At 36.2% G+C, this 27,316-nt stretch overlaps 1 protein-coding gene across 3 annotated transcripts in view; it reads right to left on the reverse strand.

Annotated features, from left to right (window-relative positions):
• LOC131666053 (obscurin-like) overlaps positions 1 to 26,681 on the reverse strand; it is a 178,437-nt gene extending 151,756 nt beyond the window's left edge. For all 3 annotated transcript variants that reach the window (XM_058938396.1, XM_058938398.1, XM_058938395.1), the window contains exon 1: positions 26,114 to 26,681. The gene's annotated coding sequence lies outside the window, so the exon portion shown is untranslated. The remainder of the gene's footprint in view (positions 1 to 26,113) is intronic.
• Between the last annotated feature and the right edge of the window lie 635 nt (positions 26,682 to 27,316).

Below are 27,316 nucleotides of genomic sequence, written 5' to 3' on the forward strand. Positions count from 1 at the left end.
TTACTTCGTAGTCCATACACCCACCCGCGTGGCTTGCTCCGGACTCGCCTCCTCTGCGCACGTTGGAGTAGATAGGAACTTTGTCTTCTTTATGAGCGGAATCGCGGAAACCATTATCGAGCTATGACAAATTGAATCGTATTGTTTTCTGCTACTCTGAAGATTTCGATGTAACTGATATTTTGTTAGAAAGCACTATAATTGAAACGAATGTTGCGGTAGTGTTATTTATAAAAAATGAAGTCTCGGTCATGCTTTCTTTTTTTTATTCGCGGCGTTATTTCTATTTCTTATCGAAGATGTCATTCAATTTTAATCGAAATACATTCATCAAAAATTTTCATTCATAATTTAATCTCTGATATTACTGTATCGAGCAGTTTTTAAGGACTTGTAAGTTAACCGCGTCAATTAAATCTTTTACTTGAAAATTTGACTGCTACAACATTAATTTAACGAACTCTGTCCGACGTAAATAATAATTGATTAATAGTTTAATATTCATTGTAATAAAAATTTTCACTTTTGGAAAGCAACAATATATTCGACATGCATCTTACAACAAAGTGTATTCAAATGAAGCAATCCATCTTCGCAAAACTAACGATAATCTCACGCTTCACGCAATTTTGCAGTGATCGAGCTGCTGCGCTATACGATCGAAGCTAGCCGCCCGCATCTAACAGCATCTTGAAAAATGAAAGAGGCGTTGGCGCGTGTAAAACGTGAGGCTTGTTTGTAAGAGAATATCTTTTTCCTAGCTCCCTCCATTGCGGACCCATTTAAGCCTATGCGCACGTAGGCCATTATCTGCCTAACGCGTCTAGCAATTCTTTTATCGTCAATTGATCATTGCCGAAGCAGCTGTAATTGCGAGTTTATTAATTGTAACCTATTTGTCATCGAACAATTTGATGTGATTCTTATATTGAAAATATTTGTCATGGATACTTTGAAAGTTCGTTATTTATCGCTGAAGTTGAGAAAAGCGCGTGTGTTATACTTTTTTGTTTTATTATGAAAATATTTTTTAGAAATGTTTCTAATCCATTTATAAATAAAAATATCTTGAAATATTTACAAGCATATTATTCCTAAAAGGCTTTTAAACTAAATGTACTATTTTCTTTTGAAAGTTATTCATCTTTAAAAGTGATTGATGATTAGCAAATATCTCTAGAAGGAATCACGTAAAGAATTGCAAGTAATTCTTCACCGGCCACGCACACACATACACGCACATATTCCACCCTCAAAAACAATACTCTTCGTTCAAGAGACACCCTTTTGCCGTACAAGAACTTTCTTCTTAAAATAGTACCAGAGAGAAAATTTTCTTGATACAAAAGGAAAATCTTGATAAAATATTCTTGGTACAAGAGTATTTTCTCTCGCCTCATCAGAAATTTCTCTTGTTATACAAGGATTAAGCATAACTAGCAAGAAAAATTTAGCATTATGTGTACGAAGTAGAATACATGAAATTATAACATTCCAAGAGCGTATAGTACTAGAATTTCTTAAATTAAGGACTATCCAATCGGAAGCAGCCTGTATATAAATAAGTATACTTTATATCGAGTATTTCTTTCAGGCAACCCCTTCAATAAAGGTACAAGTCTCATTGTCATATGAGGGGGATTGGAATACTCGCCGCGCGCGCATGTGTGTGTGTGTGTATGTCTATGTGCGTATGTGTACGTGTCTGTATGTGGCGTCGAAATAATACACGCGCGAGAGGGTGCGAGATTGAAAAGGCCAAGCTACACTCCAATGAAGGCAAAAAAGGGCTTGAGTTATAAAAGTTTTAGGGTTTTCTTTTTATTAAATTCCAACGCGCAAGACACAGAGAGAGAAAGAGAGAGAGAGAGAGAGAGAGAGAGAGAGAGAGAGAGAGAGAGAGAGAGAGAGAGAGAGAGAAGATACACATCGTCTATTACTTTTTATTTTCTTAACGCCTCAAATCATGTCAGAAGTTTGTTTTTATTATTTCAGGACGAAATTTCTGTAATCTTGAATGCGGAAAAATCTGGTTTAAATTTGCTTGTTTTCCATTTGTTTGACAATTTGTTGTTGGCAAATGAAGAACAGAAAATATTTGGTATAACAACGGTTGATATACTAATTGAAAGACTAGAAACTTTTATCGATGGATTTTTTCTCTTTAAACTACTACTTGTTATGAAAGTTACATTGTAAGTGATTTCATCGACGAGTTTATTTTACGCTTTTCCTATAGTTTGGCATCTTCAAAACTTTCACGTTGGAAAGTTTCTCAGTGCTGAAATTTCTAAAAAAAATTCCGTATCAGCATATTTATCAAAAAGCAAAGAAAAAACTCGGCACGGTGATAGGAATTAGGTGAAAATATATTGAACGAATAATTTAGTTGATATTGAAAGCTTAAATTCAAAGTATATTTCCAGTCGAAAAAACCCTCTAGAGAAGATTGAATTTCCATATAACGAAAATGATTAACCATGACCCATTGCAAAATCGTATAATTTGAACGTAACGTAAAAACGTTTCGTTAACATTGAACGCTGTAAATAAGGAACCGTTCAGCTTTAGCAAAAGCAATCTCGATTTCATTCGAATGATAGCATTGGCCTAGATCGGCGCCCGTGTGCAACTCGCTCATTGCCCCTTAAGAAGCGTCGGTCACAGAAATCTACTCTAAAGGGACTGCATCCACGGAAACATGAAAAAAAAAAACAAGGAAAGAAGCAAAGTCATGTTACGAGCAACGTATACCGCACACAACCACCAGGGAAATAACTCGCACGAGAGACGAGTATTACGTACTCCTCTTTCCCACGACTTATACGAGTTTGAGTCTCGAGGTGTAGATACGTATGCTCTTCTTGCCACCCTGCATTGATTCTAGTACGTTTTTTACGCGGTTGTAAAGGAAGGATTTTGTTTTCTTTCCAGTATGTGTTGGAAGAGTTACCGTTGATACGTGAGTAGATTATTGATTTGAAATTGATTTTAAATTTTCGTCCTTTCATATACTAGAAGTAACTAAGATGTGTATCAAATAAGGATTGTGAAAATAATTGCGAGTGTATTAGGGAAACGATTAGCGTATTTATTATGAAAAATGAAAATACTATCCTCGTTAGTATTGAACATTTTGAAATCGACGTACAGAAACGCTAATAACGCTTATAAACGACTGCACTGTTGTATTTCGTAATACACTTTTCGATCTCTTACCACATTTTCGAAAATAAAAGCCAAAATTGTACTGTCCTAATTAAAGCAAGCTCGGCACTGCAGAGATCGGTCGAATCATCGCAACCAGACGAATCTCACCCAACCGATTGAGCGGCAACGAAACTCTCACGGCAACCGACGGAGAAAAAGAAGACGAGATAAGGTTTGAAACTTAAGAAAGTTTGAGTGAGAGAGTGAGAGAGAGAGAGAGAGAGAGAGGCGAGGATAGCAGGATATCGGGGCATCTCTCGTTCTCTACTAATCGTTGCACATGCCTTTCACAAACTTCTTATGCTCAGAATTAGCCTTGGCGACACACAATAGCGCGCCAGGGCCAATTAAGGGAACTGGGTTGGCGAGGCTATAAAACAAGCCTCGTTAAGCAAAAATATTAAGTTTTATCCGAGCTGGACGAGCGCCAGCATTTTGAATGCATATCGCGCTCTCTCATCTCTCCCCAAAGTTCTCGCGCGCTCGCTCATTGTTCTTTTTCTTTCCGTCTCTCACTTTGTCCCCCGGATTTTTCTCATTTTCTCATTTTCTGCTCAGAAAGTACTGCCGCAATTGTTATCGGCTGATGTAAGCTTTGTTTGGCCTCATGTTTATTACTTGACAGAAAGTTGGCAGTAATTTGGCTTTCGTGCTTTGTTCTCCAATATTTAATTCACTTCGGCTAAACTAGATAAAAGTCAGATGTCACTTGACAAAACCAAATACAAATATAAGCATATTCCGCTCATGACGTTGAAAAACTGATATTCACGTCTTGCACACGTCATTTCTCAAGCTTTGAGCATTCAAAGCTGATAAATTAACTTCTCATCTGCAGATAGATATTCGTCCGCGTGTCATTAATCAGGGACTGTCGGAATCGTGCATATCCTATTGAAGATGATGAATTTCTACAAGAATGCAAAATTGCTTGCAATACTTGTCTACAACGTGAAATTACGTGCCTTGCCACTTTATCACTTCTATTTTATAACTTCAGTGTCGTAAACAGCAATAAAACAGTCTTTATGGTTTGCGACGCGACGTTCCGCGTCATTAATCATATCAAATTTTCATCGTTTTGCCGGATTGTTTATCTTGCTTATTTAGCTTTGGGTTTCATAAAATCGAAGTAAGCTTATTCCATCGCACATATCATCGTTTGTTTGCATTCCAAATACTGATATTTTAATGACGATCAAATCGATAAATGAATATCAAAGGAATAATAACTGATAAATAATTTAGATAAAAGATACCTACATATATGAGAAATTCGAAAATTAAATGGTCTGATTAAGAGATATCGTATAAAGAAAAGTAGTGATGTAAGAATATAAGGATACAGTTGAATCTCAACTCGATTCGGACTTCCATCTTCATTTCTCTCGCATCACCGAGAACCCACGATTTCCCCATTCCGCTTATAGGCTGTGAACTAAGGATATAAACGTAGTTTCCGATATATCGACGATATATATACGTATACAAGCTCAAGCTTCGTTCGCGTTTTACACGCGCCAGCATTAAATTCGCGAATCGCTCCTTCGAGGCAGTATCACAGAAGCTCTCCTTGCTTCTCGCGCGCATTTCCTTGATATTTATCGTGGCTCAGGAATTATTGCGCGTCTGGCTCGGCGTATTAGTCTTTTTTTCTTCATTGTACTGTAAAAATCAGATTTGATGGGCTATTAGGTTTTCTCAAGAGTATTTTTTGAGTTTCATGGTATTACCAATGAAAACGCAACTGTTTTATAACAAAGTTTTTTCAAAACTAATTATTTTTTGTTAGTACTGTGCTATTTTACTGTGAAACAAAGTATCTTTTATAATTAAAGTGCATCCGCGTTAAACGAAATTACTTTTCTCATTTCAAATTTGTATATGACTGAAAAAAACTGTTTTGTTTAGACATTCGACTTTCGATTTCATTGAATTTTTAGTTTATGATTGATTCGTGAAAGACAAAATATCGCAATTCGAATTGCGACTTGAGAAATTATGAAATAAATTATTAAAAATTTACGAAATGCCAAAGCGAATTTATTGGAAAGTGGGAATTCTGTTGTATAATAAAAGTCCTTATCTAGAATATTGAATAAATGCCATTGTTCCTGAACAGTATTTCATTTTTCTAAATCTAAAAAGCTGCAGTTGCGACAGTGCAATCGTGCTGACTTTTAGGTTGAAAATGCACATACATTCAAGGGAAAACCAATGTCAGGTTCACGACGTAATTCTTGATACGGGTTAACTTGCAACGACCAAGGATTAAACTTGTTTTCCTTTTGGAGCTTAACGGTTGTAATGTGCGCTCATAGTATAAAGTCGATGGGGGCGAACGCTTAAGTTGTGAATTTGCATGAATTTAGGTCGGATTAACTTGTCTTTCCTGATTATTTCCAAATCTACACATATTATTTTAGTCAAACTGTGTGAAGATTACGTTAATAATATTAATTTATCTGAAGTGAAAATTATTTTTAAGACTTGATTTGACTGTAGGATAACATTAGATGCTTACGTTGATAAAACTTTAACTTAGAATTTTATTTCACACACATATTTTGTATGGAACAAAACTAGAAAAAACTTGAAATATTTAAAAAATATTCAAAATAAAAATCTAGGTTACTTTTTATATTTCGCCGATAGCAGCAGCGATCGAACATTTGCCCGAGGAAGGAAACTGGAATAAATTCGGTTCGATGTCCTCGCTCTTGCGCTCTCTTGGACCATTTCTAATTTAAATAAAAATGCTGAAGCGGAAAGAGGGTGTCGCGTCTTCTTCTCTCTCGAGAAAATCTCGTGCACTTTCAATGCGTAAATCGATATGACCGTTCGAACAGTTGATCGCTTTCCAGGATTCGCATTTTAATTCCTACTGTCAATTAAGCTACTTTGAAACTATATTTTTGATAGCCTCTATGTCTTTCGGGAAATATATATTGTTTTTCATAGAATGAGCTTATAACAATCAACATTTGTTCGATGCAAGTCTCGCGTAGTTATCTGCCCGTGATGCTTAAAAATGCGCATCTGCTCATATTCGCAGTAGCTCGCAGCTCTCTTACTCTTGTGTCTATGGAAATCCATGAATATAAGCCCTAGAGAGTGTAAAATCTGGCAGGTTCGAGTCTCAGGGGAGAGTTGTCACCTATTTTTTTCTTTACAGTCACCGAGTCTGAAGCTCGTTAAACGAAAGAACAGCTTGTAACGGTCAGAGGCTTTTTACGAAGCACATGGTTCTCAAAAATCTTATACTTATTTACCGAACGTTTAAAATATTTAAAATAATTAATATTTTAGAAGAAGCATTTGTGAAAATATCATCGGGAGAGTGACCGGTTAAAAAAGATATTTAGAGATTAATTTAAAAATAATTTTGTTAAAAAAATTTGATATTGTTCCTTTACAAACTATCAAGTAATTTGAAATTCAATCAGTATTCACACGTATTAGGCATACTATGTCACATGCACTAGTTAAACTTTTGCAGGGTTAGCTTTATTATGTTATAGAGAACTTTATAATTCGGAAATCAATATTTGCTCTTGTAATGCCATTGTTACTGGAGTAGGTTTTGAAAAAAATATTCTTAAGTGAAATTGAATAAGTATTCAAATGCAGTTCTGACATTTTTGAAATCTGGTAAATCGAATCCCACAAAAAAGTCAGCTACTTTAAAAGGTCACTACGGGATGTGGCATATTATTGACCTCGTTTTACAGTTTGCTAAAATGTCTCGATGAATGTAAGAATTCCGAATGAATTTCATTGCAGATTGAAATGTTCCAAAAATTTCTTAAATGCCCGTAAATTTGTGACGATATCTCTGGCATGAGTCTCAAAAGAGGACATTTGAAAAGCTCTTTTGAAAAAGCATACGATACTTACAGAAAGATAAAATCCTGTTTGTCAATTAATGTCTAAAAATATAGTACACGGATACATACACGAGTCCAGCTTCACACGTACACCGTATAAAATATTCAAGCGTCTTTCGAGATTTTTGCACTCGCAGTTGCAAGAGAAAAAGAGACACTTTCCTCATTATTTGATTTCTCGCTCTTTCATATTCAAGTCGTACGCGTTCCCTCTTGCAAGGAAAATTTCAGAGCGCGGTTTATTTAGCCTATGAAAAAAGAGCGAAGAGAAAAAGCCTCGGGAGCGTCATTTCCATAAGTTCGTGGATATTAAAAGGAACATTGCGACTTGATAGGGGAATCGATAAACTTTTAAGAATGCGTCCGCTTCTTGAAAGTCCAATACTCGACTAAAACGATAAAATTTGAAAGAAATGCAGGAGCTTAATTTGAAGATGTTCTTACGATTGCTTTAGTAGGGACACAAAGAATGATACCAAACGAAATGCTTTTCAACAAAAATCTTCTGAATATTCCAGTTAATATTCCTTACGTCCTCGTAGCACGTAGAAACATTATACTTTCGTTATAAAAATCAGAACTGATCGTCTCATTCGCGATAAATATACAAATTATTTACAGATACCGAGGTTGAGCGTAGCATTCGTCATTGATTAGGGAATGAAATGTGCTGCCGGGGAGCAGATCTAACAGTTGGCCAACGCGTGCTGATCGCAAAAGCGCTGATGCAGCGGTGCTTTCAGCGAGCGCGATGACAAACTTCAGCAACTGCGCACACACGCCTGTTCAAAATGTATGCCCTTTTGGGCTTCTACGCGCTATACAGCGAGCCACTTTTAAACGCATTCGCGACAGTTTTATCGATAGCGCATTGGAGAACACGCGTTATGCGTTCGCGCGCACGTATACAGGCAACTTTATATTCTTGTCGCAGGCATTTGCGAAAATGTAATTCATGGACGTTATCATTTCCGTTGCTTCGTGGCAGATCCCAAAGTAGGTGGATAGGGGAGGAAGGCCTCGTTTCATGCAGAAATGTAGATCGGCTGAAGGCAACCGACAAATTGAAAGGCGCGCGCTCTCAGTGAATGTGACGTTACACTCGAATATCCGACCGAGGCGCATGCTAGCTCATTTTTGTCCAACGAAACCCGCGCCTTGAGGCTCGTTAGATTTGTCGAGTTTATTATTGCGAGCGAGCACCTTTGAATAGTTAAAAAGAGCCAAGTCGAATCGGCAATGACAAGGTAAGCCGTGCGGCAGAGCAGTCTACCTTTAAACCGATTTATTATTCATTTGAATGTCAACACGACTGTGGCGAACCAATCAAGAGGGCGTACTGCTTGGATCGGATTCAAACAGGCGTCAACGCCGCACAGTTTCAGCAGCTATTCCGTTCAGCTTATTTGGCTTACGCCTCGGGTGCACATGCATATGGATTCACATCCGCGCGTAAATTCAATTTAAGCGCCGACAACGTTTTCTTATTTTAACTATCCGTTTTTGATTAGATACTAATAACAATTAGTTGAATCAAATGATAAGAGCGCTGTATCTTATTTTACGGAAGTCTTACTAATTTGATTAACGATAGCAAACCTTTTAAAATCCAACGAATGCTCGACCAATAATTTTTCCTACTCAGCACACGCCTCGACACACTAACGCGGAGTGAGAAAGAGAGAAGTAACATCGCGTTCAAACATAAGAGGACGAATAAGTCAGTTAGGCAACGCCCCCTATGGCGGCTTGTTCGACGAGTAGGTCGATCGGTCAATCCTTAATCTCATGGTCATATGTCCTTCCAGTAAGAGCTCGCGCCGCGTCGACATCTAACAATCCCAAAGGGGTTCGCCCGTCGGAAGTCCTCGATCTTCTCTTTTACCAACGAATATCTGGTCGAGGCTACTACACGAACGTGCTTTAAGCATGCATGTGCAGTCGTAGCGATTGGCTCTCCTGGATATCACAATTGATTGTGAACTTTTTTACAGTTATTTTATTTTAATGCATGACGATAAGATGAATAATAATTATTGGAAGTAGATCTTGTTGAAAAATTAATTTCAGTGTCCCTACCTATATTCCAAATAGTGAGCAATTTTTTTTTCAATCAAATGACACAGCAAAAACTGTTAATGATTTCGTAAAGGTTTTTATTATTCTGATGTATTCCAGACAAATGGGTTAGACCGGATCGCATGACTACTCCATTCCCCTTTATTATCTCGCCGAATCGGACAGCGAGCGCAGTTTTCACTGTAGCATGTAGTAATTCAATATAATCGTAAAAAGGAAAAACTTTATCGTTCTTTTCTAGCGATCAAACGAAACACATCACTTTAAAAATCACCACATTACCGAGTCTTTGGGCGTGACTCTGAAAAGTCGTACACATCGTTTCTCGATCCTCTGCGCCACTCAAGCGAATCCTGAGAATATTTCATCTCGGTTTCGCCTCAAAGAGCCGAACGTTTCGGGCTTGCGGCTTTTTCTTTCTCCTTCTGTTTCAGCGCGCGCACTTTCAACTCGTTTCGCTCGGGATTGAGACATTTGAAGGGAATTTCTCTTTCCAAGCAAGACCCCGAAGTCAATTATTTGTACTGGAAAATGAAGTGCTGAACAATTGCTGAGCATACTTTTATTTCGCCCTTATCTCTTTTATTTGCAACATTTACCAGGAAAACGCTCTTCGAGAGACTCAAAAGACTATTTAAAAGGATTCCATTGGAACGTTTCAATATTAAACTGCTTCTTTCGAATGGCCAACTGATTGAAATTTTTTTAAAGGTGTGAAATAAAGAATGACTATCCAGCGCTTGAATAGTTGGAATTTTCAATAGAATTAGGAGAACTTTTTTCAATAATGAAAAGCAAAGCTAAATGATTTCCATTTCAGTGCTATGAATTCAAATTTTGTTCTCAGAATTTACTTCTCAGTTTCTTTGCACAAAGCGTGACGAAAACTTAGAAGAGTTGAAAGCTTTCAACTTGAATGTACAACAGTGATTAATCTCAACGTTCCGAGTTTCTAATAATTCATAGAACAATTGCGAGACTCCGATATCGCGTATACGAAACCCATAAAAATCCTTTCACTTCAAGCAATATATTCAGAAGGCAAGAAAGACCACCCGCAGTATCGCAAGAACCCATCAAGTGGCCTAGCCATGTTATTTATCGTCTTCCCGTCGATGGACCGCGCTTTTGTATATATACACACATTCAAAGACACACACACGCACGTTTATAACCAAAAAAAGATAAACGCGCGTATTTCATGCTACCGACCCATATAAAATGCCACGTGTCGAGGACAAGTCGCAAGCCCTCGAGGCAATAACTATGCGCTTCTCTCTCGCTCTGCCTTAGTACTTCTCTATCCAAATTTCGTTCTTGCGCGCGAGTTAATTTTAGCGCAAAAGTAGGTAACAAGACCTCGACGAGGTAAGCGAGTTTAATGACCGAGATCGCGTTGTTGGATGTTTTCTTAGCATGTCTAACCAATAATTCTATTGACGAGCAAATATTTAATATCTTCAAGATGTTATTAAGCTTTAATTTGTTCTCGCTATTAATACTGTATTTCAAACAACACGGCTTAGGAACCATTTAGTTTCTTGAAAATATTCTCTATGAACTTTGAATTTAATTTTATCAATTTTAAACTTTGTCCATCATACAAGAAAATAACTGAACCTCTCAGAAATACATAGCAATTCTTAGTTACTGATATTTTCATAAAATCAGTTATGATCGCTTATTTTCTTATTTTGCATAAATATTTGAGTCGCGTGAATTCGAAGGGTGAATAACTCAGAAATTTACAAAAAGTTTAAAATTGAATGATCTAGGTAGTGGATTTCCATAATAAACTTTCGTTATTCGCTTAAACTGGATAAAAGACTCGTCGAATATGCAGTACGTCGTGGAACGTTTTATGTTTGAAGTCAACTCTAGGAAAACTCAAATAACATGCAATTACCAATAGTATTTTGATAAATTCAGAGAAAATATTCAAAGGATGTCCAGAATATAATGCTAATGAGCGTAGCGTTTGATAGTTAAAATGAATATTCGTTCGAGAAATTCGTTATGGTATATAAAATTTTCATTTTTTCAAACTAAGTTTAGAATACTCATTAGCATAAATCTCGCGTAAAATATTATATGAAAAATTGTTGATTCCTGACGAATAATGAGTGTTTAGCCCTCTTAGTCGACTAGAACGCTCTCGCAAACTTGCAGTAGCAGTGAGAGCTGTTAACAACTAATTAGCCTTTCCTCTTTCTCCTCGTACCCATACGACTTACCACTTTTCTCGCTGCGTATACACGCGTGATAACAAGTAAACTTGTGCTTTTTTTCTCTCTTTTTCAGCTTGCTAGAATTGTGGAAAATTCTCTTTTGAGTACTGTCTTACGGGAGTTGATCAAGAATTTGCTATTCGCTCGTGGAATGGGCACGTTTGCAAGACAAATATTTACATACGTTACCTGAAAGTACAACAGGAGTTACCTAAGCGCGAGTTATGTAAAATCTGCTATGCGTGTTTGTGCATAGGTTATTGTTCTACAAGCGAAATCCAGCGATGTTGATATTCTAATGGAAATCAGTTGGTTTTATTTTTTACGTAAAATAACGCCGTTTCATAAAACGAGAAGTCTACTTTATACGTTATAATAAATTGTATCCTACTACAAAGCAGTAAAGTAAAAAAGAAAAATATTTTAATTATAAATCTAGGACGTGCGACAACTAGGGAAATGCAGTTCTCGAAACCATTTACTAATGCAAACGAATTCAGGAGCATCGTAACGCAATTGTAAAACAAGAATATTACGAAGGGGCCATTGAATAATTCCAGGTGCGTCGAAATAATTCAATGGTCCCGCTCGGCCGCGCCTTCTTTTCCGTCTCATTTGCCCGCACAGTCCGCATTTCCATTCAAAGTGCGTTCGATGCTACGTCGGCTCTTTCTTTTTCGCCCCCAAAACGAGCGCCTCGCTGAACCCGTGCTTTCTCGTGTTCACGAAGAGACATCACTACGGCGATTTCGAGTGATATGTTATTTTGTTCACGTCTTCATATCATGCATTCGATTTTGTTTCGTTTTTTTTTTTGTTTTTGTTTTGTTTTGTTTGTTGAGACATTTGTGCCAAATAGAATACTTCAAAAGAATGTCATGAGACACTTTTTTTAAAAATATTCTACTCAAAGTTAAATTTTTATGGTCTTAAAAGATTTTTATAAAATAGCTAGATTTTACTGCACTGACTTCAAACGTACATTTTATTTTTATCTCTTTCACGGTGTGCAGTGTTTAAATGTTGAATTAATATAAAAATGTTATTGAAAAAAATATGTTTTTTGATATCTCCTAGACACATCAATATTTAATTTTTATAAATTATAGTTTTATTAAAATTAACTGGTTTTAATTAAAAAAATTGTATATTGGAACATTATTGATTATAAAGTAGTCTACGTTTTTAACATCAATCAAAATTGCTGTGAAAAAATTTTACGTATATACATACGAGCACACACGCGCGCGCGCGCGCACACACACACACACACACACACGATCGCTCATCATATAAGCCGCTAGCAATTATAGACTCAACGGGCAAATTGCACAAGAGGCTGATTCTCAACAGGATAGAGAAATTAATTGAGTTATTGAAGGAGAATGCAATAAGGGAATTTCTTCAAACCAGTTTGGCTTCCGTAAAGGTATGCCCATATACCATTTGTTACAAAAAGTAGAAGATAAGGTTTGAGAGGCACTATACGAATTATCGGATCGAGTTGGGTATTGTACAATTTTAGCACTTCGTGTCAAGAATGCATTCAACTCCCCTACCCATCAATCTCTCGAGGTAGAGATGGAGATACCCCCATTGTTCGCTAAGGATGTTAAATAGCTATCTCAAGGACAGGAATCTAGTGATAATAACCCAAATTGGAAAACTGGCAGTCGATCTATTTGCAGGAATACCGCAAATATAGGACTCTTCCTTATGAATCTGTATCTACAATGGACGACTGAGACTGAAACTTATGAAAGGAATATCACTGGTCGGATTTGCTGACAACTTGACACTAGTCATAGTGACAGAAACAGCAGATTTACTAGACATAATTGCTAAGAAAGTCCTGGAGCTGATAGCTAAGTGGTTGGGTAGTACGTTACTACAACTAATAGTACGCAAATGCGAGGCGATTTTGATGATGCGAAGAAGAAAATTTGAGCGTTCTTAGTTCGTAATAAAGGAACTCATTCCTTTTAAGAACGAGATAAAGTGCCCGAGAGTATAAATGGACAGTAAATGGTCTTTGAAGCACCATGTAAAACAAACAGTAACGAGGGTATCGATAGTCTGAACGTCATTGTCACGACTTATGTCAAACACAAGAGGACCATAACCATCATGCAGGAAATTGCAGTTAACGGGTTTACAATCAATACAGCTGTACAGCGCACTGACACGGACAACGAAAGCTCGGCTAGCAATAGTCGATAAACACATGAGTGCAGTGTCTAATGAACGCATAGTGTTTATCTTCATCAAGAGATTCGGCGAACGTGCTATCGGGTATACTTACTATAAGACTACTAGACCTTAATAAAGAGAGGAAATATGGACCGATTGTAAAGAGTGATGTTGAGCAGATATAATCGTCTAATATATACTCGTCAACCCCTTAAACTAAATAACAATTCTATCTAATATTACTTACTCAATTTTGATAAGAAAATATAAAAATATTACGTGATGAAGCCTACTGAAGATACTACTATAAACAAACGCGCCATAACATTTACTTTAATGATGGTGTGTTTTTACCTATGAGATATTTCTCGCTAATCTTACCTTCACGAGAATATTTAGTTTTTAAGTCGAACAATTTAGATAAATAATTAAAAGAAGGCATATGTAAAATTGATTGCGCGATGAAAGAAAATGTAATATGTTATATTGAAGAGCAAAACTTATCGAAGTGTAACGTGTGAGCGTTGATACAGAACTGAACTTTATTTTTCGTTGTCGCGTATTGGTCCTAGTACCCTGGAGTCACCAGGTACCTACTCTGGTCATCTTACAGTACAAAACAAAAGACTATATCACGATAGTTTCACGTGATAGACGCGCGATACTACTTTGATTTTGAGGGACCTCAAGAATGTATGTGCAGAAGTTTGCACTGACATTAGCCAAACCATCTTAAGATGATTTGACTTGATTTATTGATTATTGAACAGTGTGGAAATAATATCATTTATGAAAATCATATGTAATATTTCTATATTTTCTTATCAAAATTATAAAATAACATTGAAATATAATAAAATAAAAGTAGGCAAGGAATTTTACTGCATAATAGAAAACTCACTAATGCAAAATGTTTGCAATTCATAGTAACATTATTCGTAAAGATAAAGTAATACAATACCAGCTATATACTAACAAATTAATTACTACTACCAATTACACTATTTATAGGAAAATGAAATATTACATCATTGATGTCTCGCTTCTTTCAAATTTTTAAAATTTTGTACTAAAAATAAAAATATTTAAAAAAAACGAAATAAAAAAAAGATCAGCAATGAAAGGGACAAGAAAAGGCAAAAAGGAATAAAGGGAAGTAGAAAAAAGCAAAATAGATACAGTTGAGGGACCAAAAGTTTCTTATCCCTGTATACAGAAAGATATATATACATCTTTAACAGTAAGTCTTGTAGTTTATTTAAATAAACAGACAGATGGAGAATAGAAGGCATAATAAACCTCGTAAATTTCGAGGACAAAGCGAAACAGATGTACAAGTAAAGAGTAAATTTTCCAAGAAGAAAACGGTACAACATTTGTGCAATCCTAACGCAAGGAAGAGTAATTTGCCTGATAGCTACCTGGAACCAGACTACCTGTTACCGTTTTCCGTGCAATTCCTGTCATAGCCTGTGTGCTCTCTCCCATCACACGGTTGCTGCCGAATTTTCTGATGCCAGCTCTCCCATCCGGTCCGTTCTCCTTTACATTTTTTTATCTCAGCTTATTTGTCCCTGGAGTCACCAACGCAACTATCTGTTCCATTGTTAAGTGACCTGAAATGCCGGGAAGGTTGACGTTCCTCGTGAGGTACGAACAGCCTTCAAGGAGTTAACCTCTTGAGAGAGGCTTGAAAACGTAGCGATATGATATCAGAATTAAATGCACTCTGATCATGTATGTAATCCACCAACTAGCTCTTCCTTCATTACGACCTATTTCCTAAACTACTTAAGGATTACAATCTCATTTTTAAAACGAACGCGCTCTCCCCATAGTATATCATTTTTGCTAGAGGACCTTCGAGAACAGCTGTGGAACCGAATTATACCGCCGTGTTTAATTTCACAAAAGACTCGTGCCGCAAGGAGCTCGCTAATGACATTTTCCTCAGACAACCATGTCTCACATCTACGCAACACTTCGCACTTTCAGTAGACAAGGCCCCAAGTTTTTTTTTATGACCGGCTCTTGATTGTTTGATTCGGATTTTCTCTAAGTGATTTTTCTTGCGCGCACGCATTTCACAGGCCCTTTCCTCGCAATTCTTATCGGCCACCCTAAACACGCCTAAATCACGACGCGTATTTAGAGTGATTGCGCATTCAGAAATCTCTGTGAGCTTTCAACACCAATCAAGAAGAATCTTTTTAAAAGTTGACAGGAAAAGGGAATTTCGTCGAAGGATAAACCATGGACGTCCTAATACTGAAGATTAAAAAGTAAGTATTTCGATAAGACGGCGTAAAGGATTACCAACTTACGCAAGGCCTCTATAACCGCAAATGTTTTGGAATATGTCTAGTTGAGAGACAGTTGAGCATAAGCTCAACAGTAATTGTCGTTTATGCGGAGATGAAAAGTGTTACGGATGGCAAGCGCGTAGCCAAGACCCATGCACGTGGCAAATAGATGCGATATAATCTAACTCGTGGGATACGGAAATCCTTCTTTTGCTAGGAGTTCGGGAAACGCAAAGGGCAGGCAACCGAGAGTCGAGCCTGTCCGTCATAAATTTGGACGCACCGATGCGGCCAAAAACCGAACCGCTCTTTTTTGTCCTTTTTTATCTTTCTGGTTTTGCATTTAGGACGCGCATGCAGACAAAGGTGATTCACGTAGCGATAGAGATAAGGCAAGAGTGAATGTGTTAGAGAGAGAGAGAGAGAGAGAGAGAGAGAGAGAGAGAGAGGAGAAGGAGGAGAAGAGGATGAACAACGACGAAAGTCATTGAAAATGACCGAAGACGAGCACGAATGCAAAAGTGGTACGCGCCGTTAGGTCCTTCAGGCCTTACCCACGATTACGGTGACGGAGTGTCGGAAGACATCCACGGAACAGCGGAAAAACGACAGACTGAGTTCAAAATTCAACGAGGAAGGTACTCTTTGTCACTCACCATCCGATAGTTATAATCCATAATCTTTTTCGTTAGCGTTGTATTCAAAATTTAAGTACGTTGTCAATAAGTAAAACTGTGTACTGTTACTTGCTCATCCTTCCCCCAAAAAATGACAATGCTGAAAAATTGAAAAACAAGTTATGAAGATCGATAGATATCTATCACAGATAATTTGATCGAATAATATTTTTCAATTATTTTCACATTTTAAAACAGACATTTTTATGAAATAATAATCTTTATTGACTAATACAACTTTTTATTTGTTGATTTAATAAAAAATACATAATACAATATTGTTACTTTTTTATGATATAAAGGTTATCCTGTGATTAATTTAATTAATTCAACGATCTTCACAATAAAGCTAGTATCCCTTTCTTTGGTCAAACTCACTTCCAAATTAAAAGATGTGGTTATCGGCGCGACAAACCATCGGCGGCCGGCAATATGCAGCCCCGCTCTATTTTAGTGTAAGTGAAATTTTACAATCTACCATCAGCTTAAATTATCCTGATGGAAGTATAAAATATATCAAGCATCATACAAAAATTCACCAAAAATCGTATGAATAATTGTATATTTTCAAGACCATAATTATGGATTTTAAATATTACAGTCACCATAATATTTCTTAGATTTGAGGGGTAATATATATAGCTTAGTTTGATATTAATTTGGAGCAAGTTAGTATAAAAATTCACGTACTGTTTGAGTATCTCAGCTTTATTGTGACGATTATTGTAATGTTTACGAGAAATTTCTTTCCGGGTACTGTTCTACTAGACATGAAGAAATCGTGAAGGATATAACTATATAATCATTCCAACTGATGACCACTGTGAATTCCAACGAATTGAAAGCGATCTTCTAAATCATCACTAGGATGAATCAAAGAATCATTGCCTTTTGTAAAGGATTACAGCAACTTCAGAAATTAAGTTTAATTTTGCATCATCGCTGCCTCTCGCTCTCTTCTACTCACACTCAAAGATGAAGGGGACTGTATCCGAGCCTATACAACGGTCAATGTAAGCAATTGATAATATAACTGCAAACATTGAATTGACATCTCACTCTTTAATCATAAGACTAATTAGTGTGAATGTCTTTATTTTAATGAGCGGATTGTATCTGAGCTCTTTGGTTTACCTCAAAAATTGTAGTAATAAACAATAAGTCTATTAATATATTATAATCTTTCATTGCAGATTCTTAACTCCTCATTTCATTCCATCGCTTCTTCACCTTTGCTTGTATTATTTTGCTCTGCCGATTTATACCTACTATCCTTATACCGTTTAACATTTCTCATATTTAGTCTTTCTGTTAAGATTTTGTTCTTTCACTCTGTGTGTGTGTGTGTGTGTGTGTGTGTGTGTGTGTGTGTGTGTGTGTGTGTGTGTGTGTGTGTGTGTGTGTGTGTGTGTGTGTGTGTGTGTATGTATGTGCGCGCGTGAGTTTATCAAAATTATACAAATTCAATTTTTAATAAAAACCAAAATTAAATTAGAAAACAGAAAGAAAATAATAAAGTTTACAAAGGAAATCCTAATATTAACGCCCTTAATTTAAATACAAATAACCTTAAACAGAGCTAATAATATTGATCATGACGAAAGTACTAAAATTTTTCGCGAGATTCCAGAATAAATCATGACTTATCTGATTGAACTCTGCGGAATCAGTCTGACTGCTTTTCTCACTTTTCAGCTTCAAAGCTCGTTGCCTCATCCCTTCTCCGTGCCTCGCTTTTCTTGTCACTCTGACATTACGAGCGTGGGCGTTGCCTCTACGGCCCAACGAACGATCCGCCGAATATTTCCGGATACATACTCTCTTTTCGTCCATGCTTCGTTCGTGGATCGCCGACCAGCTCGATGTAGTCCGTGGGCTATCGCCAAACCAAATGACCTTATCAGGAACCTTGGTTATAATGTGCTTGCCCCGGGATCTGTCTCAGTGGCAGCAGTACACACCAAACGAATAATGTTACAAAGGAAACACACAATTCCGTTCATTTCAAAATTCACAACGACAACAAACGCGGGGTTCACCGGGGTTCACGGACGAATTGCTGACCACCAGTTTCCGAATCAAATCTAATTGACCCAGAGTAATCATTTAATAACCGATGAACATTCTAAAAATACATAAAAAAATAGCTTAAATTTAAATGCTATACAATAACTAACTTTATACTAAATTGTGCGCTCACTCAAAGTCACTCAGATTACATTCTTCGCCTGACAATATTTTGCTCGGATAGCTCATATACTTCGTTCCCACGCTACACTCATTCAAATTTACCACGATGCGTTTCACCTTTCCAAAGATTTACGAGGAGAACACGCGAGATGCAACATTCAACCGATATACGCCTATAACTAATCTCCCCGAAAAAAAAACACGTGCACCAAAATAAAGTAAAGAAAGAAAAAGGTTCAACAGCGATGTGACGCCGTTTATGACTTCCGCGTTTGGTCTCCGCCACGGTTGCGGTTTTACGATCGCCGACTTTAAAAGCGAGCACTCAGATTTCCCCAGGCAATGTAAAAGAAAAGATTCCATTTCTATCGCACTCATTATCTTATCCAAACATTTCCCGCATCGCATGCTTTCCTCGAATCCATCCACAACAGGACTGACTTGGCTCTCGAAAGATAATTCTGTAGTAACTATACTTGCATCACAAGAGCAATGGAACTTGACAGCTTTCTCCATCATAAAAGCAATAAGGATCAAAGAAGAAAGAGAGAAAGAATCGCAAAGAATAAACTAAAACTATACAAGACTGATAAGAAATACAACATCCTCCAGGACTAGAAAGAGACCCACGGAAGTGATACTGTAAAGGAATACCGGTAGGTGCTAGACGTTACAAGAGGGAATTCGAGTTACGACTTTATATCCAAACAACCGTAAAACGAAAGGGTTTTGAGTCGGTAAACCACGTTGGTGAATTCGACACAAGGCGGGGCAGTGAGATTGACATCGTTTCGACGATCTTAACAACAATACGTACTACGGTCTATAAAAATTTGTCATTCTTCAGCCCCTGTTCAAAAAAACACATCACGATGAAAAGAAAAGTAAGAGTATTAAAATATTTGATTACGTGAATTGTAAAAAATTACGTAAACTATAAATTATAAGAAACTTACATAATAGAGATTATCTCAAAGTAATGCTTATCAACTGCTAACTATAATCAATTTATTATCAGGAGTGGGTAAAAATTAATAAAGTCAATATTAGTTATAATACAGACAAAGATCAATAAAACACCATAATTCTGTGAGCACCTATCACTAAACATTTTCATTTAAAATTAAATGAATCCCATTCGTAATTAAAAATAAGCATATTAAAAATAAAAAAGCGTAAAATTTTCTATTCAACAATAATTTTTTCATTCCCTGAATACACTCAACTAGCCAATGATTGCGCGATAAGTGATTCTGCCGCGCGATGAAAAAGAAAAAGAAAACGAGGACGTCGAGTTCTCAGAGGAATAGAAAGTAAGTGAGGAAGAAAAATGATGAATTGCTGTCGAATACGAGAAAATTATACGAAGCGCGAGGGGATGTGGCTGTGTAGCTTTTCCTGACGATTGCTCCTGGGGCCTACCAAATTACCAACTAATCGCCCGTTGACTTTTTGTCTTGTAGCTATTACTTTCATAACTTATTCATTCTACGACACGTATAAGCTCGAAGTTTATATCATTACAGTAGTTACTGTTGCTATTAAGTCAAAATACATTCTTAAGTCACGTCATTTAATTTAATTACCTTCATTTCACTAACATTTAATTAACTTTATTTAATAAAAACGGAAGGAAAATTATGCTTTGATCTCATTTACTTACAATTTAAAACCTGCGTTTCACAATATCTTTTCAATAAGTTTTACTTTTTAACAAAATTTTTATAGATTTAATATACAGAATTATTATGTTTTATTTATTTAGATATTCTGCTAATTTTAGATAATAATAAATATTTATTGTCACATTGCTGAGTTATTGTGATAGAATAATTTTGTAATTCCAAAACAAATAACTATTTTTACTTTAATGAATCATTAATTTTTCAACTTATTAAGTACCAAATTTATTCCATTTACAAATCTCATTAATGATCTTCGTACGTCGTATATTGCATAGCTTTGGTTTATTTTTTATGTAGATGAATACTCAGAATCATCCATTAAAAAAGTTGCGTTATACCTGAATATATGAAAAGTTGTAATTGATTCAACGATTAATATGAAAAATGAGATTTTCTCGGATATTTAAAAAAAAACAATTCATGGAAATCCCGTCAAACATCATTTGTTGATATTCAAAACCTTCGATTGCTTAACTTATTTCTTTCCGTCTACTTTACATTTATTGTACGATGAACTTGATAAAGGGCAAACGTTTCATATATTAATTTACAACACATTTACTATCTAAACAGATAGCTCTCGGGAACAAGATTATTCACATAGACAATTTCATGTTCACTCTGTTGCATGACAAAAGAGCGGATCAACATCGAAGAAACTATTTATAGAGTTTTAAATACTTTATTCAGTTTTAAAACATCATTCTCATTGATGGTTTACAAATATAAATAAAAAAAAGATAATACTTCCCTTGCATCGTAATATTTGTTTTTCATAATTTCTTCTGAGATAGCTTTTACGGTAGTTAATGAATCACAAGGTGTATTGCTGAAGATAAAAAATACTTTACGTGTATTAAGATAGAAGCAACCCAGTTTTCATCTTCCAAATGACATCTTTCCACTCATCTCGTTAACTAACGAGCGAGTAGAGCGAGTACGAATTTTCCTTCGCCTTCTTATGCTTTTTCAAAAATCTATCAACTTCGGCTTGCTAAGGTAAATATTGATGAATGGTCCGGGATATTTGAGTAAAAAGGGAAAATAAAAAAAACATCTGTCAAAGTTCTCGTTAATCTCGCGTATTATTTCGAGACTTTGAAACTGATTTTGAGAAAAACAAAAAGAATAGACTTTTGTTTGCAATCACTACTACCATCTGCGGTACCTCGTTCTACATTGTTTTCAAAGTACATACGTACTCTGTGCATATTTCATTAGTACGCAGTATGAAAATTATAATTATGTTAATATTCGGAATGAACCTTCCATAATTGTTGTATTAAAAAATTAATAAGAAATCTATTTAGAATTAACTATTAATATAATAGCGTAACATATTGATTATCTAAATACAATCTCGGATCACCTTTCAATGGAGTATATAAATAATATCCTGGTTCTCTTTGCCAACGAACAATAACTGACCGATCAATTAATCAAGCGGTAAGCAATTTTTCAATATAGGTTGTGAATTGTGATATCACACCAATTTAAATCAAACAACGCAAAGCTCTTGCTATACTGATTATCAAATCACGATCGCTTTCATGACACGTCGAGAAAATTACTTCTCATCTTTGATGATCGATCGCAAAGACTACGTTATAATGGACTCTAGGAACGTTTCTTTGGCCACGTGGTGATCGATTGCCGAACAACATCGTCCAACACGGCTTCTGTTTACACGTAGGCTATACGCGCTTCTTTCGGCGCTTGCTTTGCGTTGGCTTCTCCTACATCGTGATTAATGGATTTATCGGTTCATCGATAGTTACTTGCTGTTCTTGGTGTATTGACACGGAAATTCAGGGAGAGATTGAGATAGCGCAGAGCTAGTAAGGAAGAGAGTAATTAATCGGATCTAATTTAGAAGAAAAGTAGGAAGTTGTGATTGAACATTTGTTTGACTGAGTCAAGGCGGTAGAAGTCAATATTGTATCAGTCTTTAAAACTTGAAGAGCTTCGCATAATTAGTTAGAAAATTCGGTAATTATTAGCAATTACTAAAATGTCCGAGCTCGTGATTGACCGTCAGTAGTAGCAGCAAATATCATGTCAGACAGATGAAAAATGAAAACGGCAAATAGCTTTGCAAATCCATATGTTTAAATATTAACGCACAGTTAACATCGTGTTTTCACGCTTCGAACGTGTAAATTTAAGAACATCGACATACCGTGTATATTTTTGTTTAGTAACAAGTAAAATAAATTCCACAAAATGTAGCATTATTCGCCGAATGCAGGCTGCATACAGAACGAAGATAATTAATGACGCTAATCCAGGATACTTAATGATTCATTAGCGTTCTGGCTTGTTAGTAACGGGCCATCACCGTCCTATTCATTAGTCAGTATAATAGGTACAGTACAAGTGGTTTTTGCCGAGAGATGCATTAAGTTCATCAACCGGCAATTAATATGTAGATTTTCAAAATGGTTACGCACATTATGTGATGCGTTTGATAATATACTCGAATGTGCGAAATTACAAATACAAACCTGTAAGCTTTATCCATTTGCAATTCAATTATTTCCATTTTTATATATCGCAATTGCTTTTTTTATTCTTCAAGCTATTGAACAAACATTATATTTTTAATAAATTTTCAGTTTCATTATTCTCAATGACTTCATTTGTTAAGTTATATTCAAAAATAATTCCTTTTCAAAAATATGAAGATTCCCATTTTTTGTGCCTAAAGCGATAAAGTAAACGAACGTTATAGTTCTAAAGTATAAGTTTTCAAAATAACTACTTTATTTTTTTTTCGTAAATTATAATTTTTTGAAAAAATTATTATTGTTTTTGAAACCAAGCAATTATTACATAAAACATCAATACAAGACGTTTCGTAAATACGACGAAACGAAAAACACTGCTATGAATAAACTAACTCAAGCAATGAATTTTTCAATATAATGAAGCCACTGCTCTTAATACTTTTACCAATTGAGCGAACGCGCTTGCTTGTCTGACAAATCGTCGTTAACCAAAACTAGCACTTAACTAATTAAGCGTGCTTGAAACTAAAGTCAAGCATCAAGGCAGTACGTCGTTCGATGGATAAATAAATAAACAGTAAATACAACAATCAATTCAAGAAACCATTTAGTTTGATGGATTCACTCGAACCGCTTAAATAGAATCGCATGAAATTTAAAGACAAAAATAAATCCTAAGATTAATCTTTGAAAAAAGAAAAAGACTTAGTATTTTTCACCATTATTTCATCGATCGCAATGATTCTTAGATTCTGACAGGTTATTTCCGTCGCGTTGCTACTAGCAAGAGAGGCTGCTTCACACAGTATGAAAAGATCAATCGATTCGTCTGCTCCAGGGGACAGTTAGTGATAAATGGTTTCTTCAAAGAGATGCACGACTGTCGACATGGAAATATTGCTGAATAATCGGTCACATTGGAACGAGATGAATGTTAAGCGGTGGAGAGAAATTAGCACTAAACGGCGCGAGGGCAAGTTCGATATTGAAGTTTTCCATTTCTGACATTCGATCTTTCGTGAGTAATGATTTGTTCGCGCAAATGGGCTCAGCGCTTATTTTTGTAAGAGCTTTCAGCAATAAAATTGATAACACAAACCAAAAATAACTGTACAAATATTAATAGCACACATAAAAGTTTACCTAACTGGTTCTACCTTGAAAAAAAATATTTATCAAGAATATTTCCGTAGAATGCGAATAAAGTTTACATTAACGCGTAATTTTACTGACAAGCTTTTTTTTAATTCTCTTACGAGAAAAAGTTAACTAATAAAATTGAAATTTTATCGGTGTATAAAATTCCCTTAATTAGAAAATATATTGAATACGTAATGAAAGTTTTCACAAAGATCAGATTTTTTGTCTCTCGTCATGCTTTGTTAAATGTCAGAGAGAAAGCAATACAGCTAATAAAGAGATAAAGCTTGAAATTAAATGTCCACGATGTATAGAAATCATTTTACTCGCCTTCAGTCATGTGCAACAATTCGTACTACTGATAAAAGTATTTTCTCGCGAAGTTTTTATTTCCGTTTCGCGAGAAAGAGAGAGAGAGAGAGAGAGAGAGAGAGAAAGTTGACAAGCTAATGGCAATGAAACTGGCGCGAGAAAACTATCACAACCCCGGGCGCGGCAATACAGATCGAAGATGACGGCAAAGTTGCTCTTCGCGAGAAAGTTCGTACGGCGGCGGCAGCTGCTCCGAGCCGAACAGACGCTTAAAAGCTCGTTCATCGAACTTGGACCTCTGCTTTTGTTACACAATAGCCAAAGTGGATTCGCCCCGTCGCTTAGTAGCGCTCTATCGAAGTCATGATCGTAACTCGCAGTCAATCGTCTGTCTCTCTTTCATGACTATCGTCATAAAGTAATATTTTTTCTCCTGCTCTCTTTTTGCCAAACGACAGTTCTATTTAAACTTAGCTCATTTCGTCGCGGTTGTCGCGTGCGCGGTGTCGAGATTTCGCTCGCGCGTGGCTTTTGGACTCGTGACGCGGTTGACTGCGACGTTTTGCTATCAAACTGGGATTTTTTTCTCTCTCCTATCAACGTTTTGACATTTTCCCAATACGTGGCGAAGTTTCTTATTAGAAGTAGCCGGCGAATCTTGACTTTGAAGAAAATTGTTTCATTAATGTTACAAGCTGAATCGTAGAAAGTTAAATTTGAAAATAGTTCTGTATTAAAAAGATACGGTATGTCTAAAGCGCTTGTTTTGTATTTTAAAAATATCGTCACTTTCTAATAACTGTAACGTATGTAGATGATATATCAATTGTGTAAATATAAGTGTAAAATGTAATAATAACACAGATATTATTTTAACGTATCAGTGTCTTACGGGAATTAAACGTTTTCTAATTATGCCGTAAAATTTGAGTGACCAATTGAAGTAATATCAGACTGGTTAGTGTCGATTACCCATTTTATATTTTAGTTGATAACATGATATCGCCTACTTGTATATCGGAATCTCATGGTATTTATTGAATTACTAATGCCCGTCTCGTGAGCCACGTATTCAATGCATGAATAAATTATGTATTCAACAGGAAAACACTCGGTACGTAAAGAACATAGCATTTCACAAGCAAACGAATTTATTTCATATCTCAGGTATATTAGAATGTTGAAATAGGTACATAACGTTGGATATACTTCCATTCGGTAATGCATATTAAAAAACGTTTTTTTTATTTCAATCCAGCTATATACGGTAATCTAGTTGACGGTTATAAAAAATATTTTACATCAAACGAAAAAAACCAAAGTTATACTGTCGTTATCGTCATACGTATGCGTTTTTATTAGTCGCGCGTCGAGTAAACATTTCTAGAATTTCCCACGAGATATCATGTCCAACCAACTTACTGACAATCGTCAATATATTTTGGTCGCTTATGAAAGGCGTAAAACAATAAAAACAAAACAAAACAAGTTCGTTGTAAATTTCACTATTGCACTTGGCTGCAAACTCATTGGTGTCATAATCCCGAAATAACTTTGAGGTTGACGTTCCCGTAACGATATTCTCTCTCACTCAAAAAGTAAATCTGGGAACAACGTTATCAGAGCGTCAGTAAGCCGTAACTCAAACTTTCTCGGTTGGGGTAAGGGAGAAAAAAAAACTTCATGCCTCGGCGAGCAATTTTACCTGGCGATAGCAACCACCACCACCGCCACCACCACTACGATCTCGTGTTGTCAGTTCTTTCCTGTTCCAGAGATGCTTCACCACTTCTTTTGCCAACGGTTATCCGCAGCGAAAAAATAGAGAAGTTCCTTCTCACCCCCCACCAGCCACTCTCTATCTCGAGACCACTTAATCGTCCAGCACCACTGGGACATCGATTCGCACTGAACTCTTCTTCATTTTTCACCCGAATGTCACTACGTATACGAGTGGACCTATGAGTTTTCTATTTCAAAATCTTGATTTAGCGAGATGTCCCTCTCATTCTAATTAAAAAAAAATCACACTAAATGTAAACTCCACTATTCTCCATTGCTATCTTTACCGTTTAAAAAGTAAAGTGCAGCCGACAAATCTTGCCAATGCTGATCTCATTCCAATGACACGAGTCTCTGCTGCGCCGACCGAAACAGTTCTCATGAGCAAAAAAAAGTCGACTACTCAAAAGTCAAAGTGACAACAGTCGCACGCGGCGGAAGTTTTGGGTGTCGCGCAAGAGCGCGCATAGTGTATTGCGCAGGCGGCGCGCTCGTCGCAAGGGGCGCGGCGTAACTGAGAGCTCGACGAGCGTGCGACCGCTACTCTCGGCTCTACCAGCAGTAGCTCCCACCCGTGGAGACTCCGAGTGCGCGCGTTTCCGTGAAAAAGGTCTACAATAAGAGCTGTCTTGCGCGTATTATATATAATTATATATAATCTTTCATATCTCACTGCTTTCACGATAAACTGTTAATTAAAATTTAACGATGTATAGTTAAAATTCACCCGATACATCGATAATGACAATTTAATAATGTATTGTTAAAATTCACTCGATATACTGGTAATGTCAATAACAATGCATTTAATGAATTTCAATGATTATTGTTTTGACATTAAATCAGTTTTGTGAAGATCATAGACCAATTGCTTTGATTTCAAACTAATTTATTTGAACCATGGAAAGTGCACTGTAATTGGATACTGTTGAAATTAAAGCATTGTAATGCTTTAATGTAATCCGACGTAATTCGATACAGCTACGCTTGCCTTGATTTAACTAACGATTTGTAGTCCATGATCTGTATTTAATTTACTATAAAACCAATGAATGTTAATATGATATGAATTTCACGAAATTCTAATTATTCTATCAATTTTCGTTAATTAATAAATTATTTCTAC

The sequence above is a fragment of the Phymastichus coffea genome, unplaced genomic scaffold, assembly GCF_024137745.1.
Source record: "Phymastichus coffea isolate CEN01 unplaced genomic scaffold, Cenicafe_Pcof_1.1 PCOF00056, whole genome shotgun sequence".
Taxonomy (NCBI): domain Eukaryota; kingdom Metazoa; phylum Arthropoda; class Insecta; order Hymenoptera; family Eulophidae; genus Phymastichus; species Phymastichus coffea.